This window comes from Liolophura sinensis, chromosome 1 (genome assembly GCF_032854445.1).
Source record: "Liolophura sinensis isolate JHLJ2023 chromosome 1, CUHK_Ljap_v2, whole genome shotgun sequence".
NCBI lineage: Eukaryota > Metazoa > Mollusca > Polyplacophora > Chitonida > Chitonidae > Liolophura > Liolophura sinensis.
In genome coordinates, this window is record NC_088295.1 from 7470955 (window position 1) to 7480487 (window position 9533).

The window sequence follows — 9533 nt, forward strand, 5'->3', positions numbered from 1 at the left end:
ACAGTTTTTAGACAGTTCAACAACAACAACATAAAAAAAAACACACATCAGTATTACCGGTCTTTAAAAGTTTCCAGTTCACCTTTGCATCCCAAGGAACGTGTTCCAGGTGATCCAACGTAAAGACCATGGGATAAACACACAATTCACACAAGTCACAAATTGTCCCAGACAGGTACTTCGCCAGGTTAGCGAACGCGAACACAGTACACAGGTTACACAGAACTGGAACAGTCAAGCCTTTGAATGACGTCACACCCGCAGAGCACAACACAGGGTAAATACAGGCATGGAGGTATAATCCACTTTAGAACAGTTTCCCGCAGAAACTCACAAACGAGCCGTTCAGAGACGTAGAGTAATGTCACCTTGTGGCAGAACGAACGTCCTTTACAAAACTGAAAACTTCAGTTTAGAGTCCTTGACGACCTTGTCGGTCAGGTGAGGTCAGCGTGTTAAACAAATTACACAGTCAACACTGTATAATCATAATAAAGATCCGAACACCAATAAACGTGACTTCCGCAGAAATTCACATAAACCAGACATCAGTACAACTGTGGTACACAAACGGTGCCGGCATAAAAATCTGTCCTCCCAAACGAAACTGGCATCACCAGCTCATATAAATATAATGGATTCGATACGAGAGCGTCGCACACTCTCCTGGCTCCCAGTGGATGCAGCAAAAATACCTCCACTCTGCACAGAAAAACACGGCTTATATACGGTCCAGGTGGATTCAACTATTCTTAGACACAGAATTAACAGCCAATGAACAGCCAGTTAAATAAACAGAGCATTGAACAAGGTGCTTTCGGCCAGGTCCGCGCTGTACATATATAATAGGGCCTGTTATGCTTTTTTTTTTTTTTTTTTTTTGGCTGATAAGCAGTCACATCTGATATTAGAAATATAGTTAATCCATAGAAAAAAAGTTCTATAATTGATTGTATATATAGTAATATATAGTGTATATAGTAATATATAGTGTATAATAGTAATATCGTTAGTATTATATAGTAGCATAGGGCTATAAGTTACTATACTTTAGGTATAGTGTACAATTGTGGGATAGGAAATCCTGTACTTACACTGTCTCTTCCACACCTAACAGAGCGCCTTTCGTCTTTTCTCCCTGGCTCGGAGCAGCTCCCGAGCAACTTCTGCTATTTTTAACTGTCGTCTTGTAATAACTCCCCTGTGCATACACCACTATAGTCATTAGTTACAGCCATGGATGACGCAGAAGGAGACGACATGGAAGTCGTGGAAACGCGATCCACTACAAAACGAACGCGCGATTTTTCAACAGATAGAAGCTCCCAGGAAGGGAAGAAAGCAAAGCAGGTGGGTCAGAAGCAGGGAAATAACAATAACAATGTTGTAATTTCATCTATGGGGGGCTTACCCGTCACTGGGTGGAACCCAATTAAATTTGGTCAGAGTTTACAACAAGCAATTGGCAATGTAAAACAAGTAAAGAAAATTAACGGTAAAGACCTAATGATTGTTTGTAATAGTGCCACTCAAGTCAAAAAGGCACTCAGCATAACAACGCTGATGGGAAGAGATGTCTCCTGCAGGCTGCACTCCAATATCACCCTTTCACGTGGGGTGATTTATGGGTTAGGGGAAGACATCACTGAAGAAGAAGTACAACAAGCACTGAAAAAATACAAAGTAACGAAAGCACAGCGTCTGACTAAAGGGAAGGAAAAAACTAAAACCAAATGTATGTTGTTATATTTTAATTCGGATGCACTACCGGAAGAAGTTTCTCTCGGTTACGAAATATTTCCTGTCAAGCAATATGTTCCACCCGCCATACGTTGCTTCAAATGTCAGTCCTTTGGGCATATTTCAGGGGAATGTAGGGGACGCCAGCGATGCCCAAGATGTGGCGGTCCCCATACATTTGATGAATGCCACAACCTGGATCGCCCCAAATGTGTCAACTGCGGGTCCCTGAGCCATAGCTCGGCGTATATGGGTTGCCCATATAGAAAGCAGGTATGTAAAGCGCAGTTCATAAAGGTTACCAAGAAAATTTCTTTTGCTGATGCTTTAAAATCAGTACGTGAAAAAGATAACCCCCATAGAATTCACCCAGAGGGGTCAAATGAGCGAGCTCTAACAGAAGGGCCGGTAGTGGATACCCCCCCAGAACAGCCAAATTCTATTACGATTACACCCGTCAAGCCAATCCTTAGGACCATAGCTACTCAAACCCCACGTGGTGAACCCACTCAGACAGACGATATGTCTTTCACAATGGCCACAACGCTTATCGCCATCTTTTCGGAAATACTAATAAAAGTCTTCGAAATCGAAGACCCTAAGAGTTTGGTACAAGTAGTGTTTAGCATCGCTCAGAGTCGTCTTGGCTCTGAGGCTGTTGATTTTAAAAGACTGAACAATATTCTATTTCCTGTGTCCTCGGATGATGAACATTCATAATGTATCCTTTATATAATATAAATATATATTCCTATCTTGTTTTACCTTTTTTATCAATGACTTTTAACATGTTACATCAGAATATTTGCGGTCTTGGCGCTCATGGAGAGGAATTCAAGTGTTATATTCAAAATCTTAAGCCCGCTCCTCATGTTATATGTCTTCAAGAAACTTTTTTAAAGCCACATTTGGATTTTACTTACCCTGGGTATTTTATAGGTAGAATGGATAGGAATACAGACGGGAGAGGGGGCCTGGCCATGCTTCTAAAAGACGGCCTATCCTTTTCAGAACTAAAGTTACCTCCCTTTAACAGTATTGAGGCACAATGTTTTAATATTGCTACGAGGTTTGGTGCACCCACAAGTGTTGTTAATATATACAATCCTTCTAGTCGTATTGATAGAAAAGATTTTGATACTCTTATGTCTTATATTAATAGCACTTATATATTGTGTGGGGACTTTAACGCTTACGGACCCTTATGGGGTAGCATTACAACGAATTTCAATGGAAGGGTAATGACTGCTCTAGTTAATGATTATGAAATGTGTGTTTTAAATGATGGGACGGGCACTCGTGTAGATCCTCATTCTGGTAATCTGTCTCACTTAGACCTTACTCTTTGCTCAGCAGATATAGGTCTGTCTTTTAATTGGTTCGTTGATACCATAAGCCCTTGTCCTAGCGACCACTTACCAGTTCTAGTCACCTGTAATATAGACCACCATGTGAATCCTGTAGGCCAGCCTCCCAGATGGTGTGTGAAAAGGGCAAACTGGGATGTATACAAAGAAGAATGTTTGAGGTCTTTTTCTCAGGATGTGTATAATAATAATGTTGATATTTTTGCAGATAATGTACTTAATGCCATTGATGTGGCTGCACAAAAATGCATTCCAAAATCCTCAGGTAAGGTGTCTAGTAAAATACCTGTTCCTTGGTGGAACGACGATTGTTCTAATGCTATAAAAAATCGGAAACGTTTAAAAAATCGTGCAAAACGCACTCGCCTATACCAAGACATTGTTTTATGTAAACGAGCTAAAGCTGTAGCACAGCGGGTGATTAAAACAGCTCAGAGAGATCACTGGCGACAATACTGTTCGAATTTATCTGAAAATACAAATACCAAAGAAGTCTGGAATAAAATAAACTCGATTAAAGGTAAAAGAAAATCAAATAACACCCCAACTATTGTTCATAATAATAGTAATTATGTTACTAATATTGACAAAGCCAATATTTTGGCAGACAGTTTCTCTTTCGTTTCCAGTTCAAACAATTATTCTCCTGAGTTTATATCCCATAAGGAAAATATTGAAGAAATGCATCCTTTTAATAATATTCTTTTTGATGACATGCCAATTAACAATGATTTTTCTTTACTAGAATTAAAGCAGGCCTTATCCTCATGTTCGGATTCGTCACCGGGTGAGGATACTATTACGTACTCCATGTTGTACAATTTGCCATATCACTGTATGACTATATTACTATTGCTCTACAATGCCGTTTGGTCTAGTATGAAACTCCCAGCTAAATGGAAAACGGCAATTGTTGTGCCCGTTGCTAAACCAGGTAAGGATCCCTCGTTCACATCTTCGTACAGGCCCATAGCCCTCACGTCCTGTCTCTGCAAGGTCATGGAGCGTATGATAAATTCTAGATTGATGTGGTTTTTGGAAAAACACAATATACTTAGTCCAGTACAGAGCGGTTTTAGAAACAAACGTTGTACTACTGACCATGTGGTTAATTTAGAAACCTCCATCAGACACTCTTTTAAATATAAAGATTATCTACTTGCCGTGTTTCTCGATATAGAAAAAGCGTACGATATGGTTTGGAGGACTGGGGTGTTAATTAAGCTGCGTAATATTGGCATTGGTGGGAAAATGTTGGGTTTTTTAAAAGATTTCCTGTCCGGACGTTTTATTAAAGTTCGAGTGGGACAGAGTTATTCTCGCATGGTTCCGGTGGAGAATGGGGTTCCCCAGGGAAGTGTCTTATCTCCCACTTTATTTAATGTAGCTATAAATGACTTACCCAATGCCATATCCCCTAAATTAAATTGCACGCTTTTCGCTGATGATAAATCCATGTGGTTTTGCTCTAGGTCCCTTGCCTCTTGTGTCAAGCATATTCAGCAAGGTCTAGATGATATAATGAAATGGAGCCGGGACTGGGGGTTTAAGTTTTCTTCTGTTAAAACAGAAGCTGTTGTGTTTACACGGCGCCATACTGGTAATGTTTGTCTAACCCTTAATAACTCGACCATCAAAATCTCCTCTTCTTTTAAGTATCTCGGGGTTATATTCGATAATAGGCTGACTTGGGGTAGACATATTGACTATTTGATAGCAAGATGTGATAAAGTTCTAAATTTAATGAGGTGTGTATCGGGCAAATGTTGGGGGGCTGAGAAAAAATCATTACTACTGCTATATCGCTCTCTCATCCGGACCAAACTTGATTATTGTTGTGAAGCCTATGATTCTGCTTGCATTACGCTTAAAGAAAAATTAGATTCTGTTCAGTGCGCAGCGCTGCGGATATGTACAGGAGGCATGCGCACCACACCACTTAACGTTCTACAGGTATTCTGTAACGAGTGGCCACTGTCTATCCGTCGGCGCCTGCGCACCCTCAAGTTCTTTTTCAGGCTCAAATGTTCGGTTAATAATGCTTCGTCTCGTTTGCTCGAACCTTCCTTTTATGACAACTTGCACGACTTAAATAGTTATGCTGGGTTACCATTTAGTTTGAGATCAAAGAACATATCTTCGTCTTTAGATTGTGATAATGTTGCTTTGCAGTCATCCCGTGTTCCTGATTTCCCCACATGGAATCTAGAACCTCCCTATATTTCGACTACTCTGAACGATGATAGAAAAAAATCTGATAATCCGAATGTTTCCTTACTATGTGCTACGGAATATATACATACAAACTTATCCCAGTACTTGCAGGTATACACTGATGCCTCCAAGTGTCCAGACAGCAACAGAGTTGGTGCAGCTTTTTGTGTTCCAGAGTTAAAATATTCCAAATCCTTTAGATTATCCAATTTTGTCTCAGTATTTACAGCAGAACTTACAGCTATCATCTGTGCTCTTCAGTTTCTCCTCGACCTAAAACCTTCCAGGGCTGTTATACTTACCGATTCTTTATCTTCCTTGCAGGCCATGTCAAATTATGTCTGGTATAATTCCTCATCACTTGTATTTGAAATACTACATTTATGCACCACTCTTCGTTACCAGGGCGTCTCTGTGAGTTTTGACTGGGTACCAGCTCATGTCGGTATTGTGGGGAACGAAATGGCAGACTCCCTGGCGAAGAGAGCTTTATCCTTTTTAGATATATCCATACACGTGCCCTTAAACATTAATGAAATCATGAGTCATGTCGCACCTAAGTTTGTGGATATTTGGCAGCGGCAGTGGGATGAAGCTAATAAGGGGAGGTTTTTTCATGAGTATAATCGTCCTGTCTTGTTAAATTCGCCAATATCATTACGTTCCCGACGAGATGAAACGCTAGTTTTCCGCCTTATTTCTGGACATGTACCTACAAATACCTATTTATTCAGAATGAATCTGCACCCATCTGGGCTATGTGACATATGCCTAGTTAACGATGATATCGCTCATCTCTTATTTACGTGTACCCGGCACTCTAACGCTCGCCGTGTTCTTTACCGGGACTTACGCTCCATTGGCCTTCGGCATTTTACGTTAGCATCTGTTTTAAATCCTAAAGCCAACCGAAATAAGACTTTCCAGGCCCTGGCCAATTTTCTTAGCAGATGTCGTCGTTTTTAATAATCCGTTTTTTTTTTTTGTTTTTTTTTTTTAATGTTAACATGGTTGGATCGGCCTATTTGTTGCTTTTAAAGTGGTTGTTGTCGTTTTTTTTACCCGAACAGAACTGATATGAGCTGACGCTGTTTTTTTTTGTCCAGGTATTGTGTATGTATACTGTTCAGCTCTTCCTGTACTATATTCTGTGTTCCATATATGTTATAACATCTTGAGTGTTCTAACGCCCACCTTTCCCAAAATCTCTCTTTAACCCATGTACCTGCCCATCTTGTACTGTAAATATGGATTGTACATTAAGAAACGGTCATCATAGTGAATAATGACCCCTCTTTTTTTAGTCATGAAGCCCAAAATTTGTCGGCTATAGTGCTACAATGTCCATAGCACTAGTATTGAAACTTCTTCTCCTTGTCCTAAATAATATACTCTTCCTTTATATACTATCCAGCTTAAAAGCATTTTCAATGACGCCAAGTTTTGGCGCGCATCGGCCCTTTGGGCCGGAAAAGCGCCAGTGCAAACCAACTCCCCCCCCCATAACATATAACACAAAGGCCCGCAGACTAACAGTACATGAAAACGTTAAATAGTCATACATAACACAGGAGAATCTTTACTTCTTACTTATTTTATTTGTTTATTTCCTACAGGATAATATTAGTACCAGATAGGTGTCTATTTGTTACAGGGGAGTATAAAATCTCCACGTTTATTCGTCACATGCTGTATGTAATATAAACCCGACAGAATTTCTGTATGTGTTACAACACAGTTTTACAGGACAAAACACACTTATTCTTTACATCTTGGTCAGCACAAGTCCACCAAAGGTGTCTTTTCCGGTCCCTTTATGTGTGCCAGTTAGTATAATTTAAAAGTCACCTGACTTTATAAAGTGCCTTTATTTGTTTCAACAAGGATTGTATAAAACGACCAAAAGCTTTCCAGCTGGAAAGGTTATGTCTAACAGAGGAGTTTTATTCGTTAGAGGGCGATAAAAGCACAACAAATGCGCTAGCATAAATTTTAATTTTTAATTAATTACCTTCCGACCGTATGACGTATAATCTGAGCTCGCCCTGCAGTTAGAAATGCACGTAGAAATTCGAACTTTATAAGTTACTTGATCCATAAAACTAACCGCTGTCGTATAAGAGAAACATTCTTAAGTACAGAGCCTAACGCAATTCATACTATGCCTAAATAAAAATCCAGTATAAGAGGTTTTCGTAATTCCTTCGAAGCTGGTTTGCACTGAAGTGCTTTTTTTATTAAACTTTAGCACAAAGAATCAGAAGTATAGTTTTGCATTCATGGTGGCAGCAAGGGAGGAAGGAAATATCTCCAGTTATTGTATTGATTCAGAATATTTCTATTTAACTATGCCTAGGGGCCTATTAGCCCCCAGAGGTCCCCCAATGATCTAGATTCATCGGCTGAACTGTAAATGTTGTCGCTACTTCGGCTGTGTCCTCAGTCGATGTAGGGGAAATAACTTTGGCAGGTTGTCCTATCATTTACCCGCATGCACACGTGTTACCGCGTGGCTGCAGAATATCTGGATTCGTTCCACACACTATTAGGTCAATGAAAAGATTATACTGTTTATTATGAAGTCCGTTTATTGAAGAAGGTGGTTTTTCACAATGAATATAGAAGAGGGTCATGCATGAACCGCAATATAAACGTTAATATTCACTCAGGGGATCGTATTTAGCGTATCTACGCATACATATACGTACGTAGTGTAATAATGATAGAGGTTCAGTGATTGATAAACAACGCTTGAGACTGTCTCCCATTACTGCAAGAATGGCTGCATTCTTGTGACATCATGGTGTACATCACTAGGCTATAGGCTATGTGCATATACTTTTACATGGCTCACTAGCCACCTTTACGCTCTCAATGCGGCTTGCCACTAAAAATTGTCACATCTTATTCTGCGTCTGAAATGAGGTCAACTACACTGCAGAGTTGTCATGCCCCAGTGGCTGTCATGCAGAACTTGCTAATACAGACTGAGGGCTATACCCGGCCAGTTGGTGCATAGAGGCGGGGTCGGAGGTAAGTGTAGCATGACATTGACGTTAACACAGGATTAAGAAGAGCCTATCTTCCTCACAACTTTCACACTCGTTCGTCTACGTACGTTACATAAGCCACAATTACGTCGTACATGTACTAGCCCTCAAGACACTTATTGATACACGCTGACAGTAATATTCTGGAGTGTACTTTATCAGCGAGACTTTCTTTACATTGACCGTGTGACCAGTCAGCTGGTCATGGGCCACTGCGTGGAGCGTCACGCAAATAATATGGGGGATATGGTGACCGTATATAGCCCTGCCCTTATGGGAGACATTGGTGTCATTGGCAAGACTACAGGAATGTATACATTTTAAAACCAACTACAGTACCCGTATATACATTTGGTACGTATTCGAATCTGCCCTCGAGTTGATCCCACAATTTGAGTGAGTGCTTAGGGTTTAACGTCGCACTTAAATATTTTTCAGTCAAATGGCAACAAATTAGTCCTTAGAGTGCGTGTACGCGTAATGTGCCTTCTTGTTGCAGGGCGGGTTTCGACCGCTGTTTTACCGAGACAACTTACCAGAGGCAAGTAAGCTGCCCCACCCGAGTCATTATACTAAAACGGGTCAACCAGTTGTACGTTGGATCTACCGCCCCGGAAGCGGAGGCTCTACCAACTGAGCCATCAGTGCCGGTCCCCACGATTTGAATACAGCCTTGATGTACAGCTGTATCGGGGTCAACTAGTCAACGATTGGCCAGCAGACGTCTGGGCATTCTGCTTTGTTAGTTCTGAGCTCAGCTTGCTAAAAATTAAATGAAGAGAGGAGTGAGATTTTACTGCTATAGTCTTTTTCTTTTGCCAAGTCGCCTATATTCACCTCTCTGTAAAATCACTTAGCCTCACTACCAAGATTGACGACGTTAAACCCAAACACTCACTCACTACCAAGATTGCCTTTGGTCTCTGACTTGTAACACGAAAAGATCTGCACACACTGATATGTTGAACGTCCGTATTATTGCGAGGAAAGTTTAGTTAGAATACTTTACAAATAACTCAAAATGTTATAAACATTTTTCCAGACGGAGACTTTGTTGCTTTGATTGTCGTCAAAATTATTAAAGAAACTAATGGCAAGTTGAATAATAGACGGAGTGCTAGCATGTGTTTGAACAGAGGGCGATACCAGTTAAATCTAATAT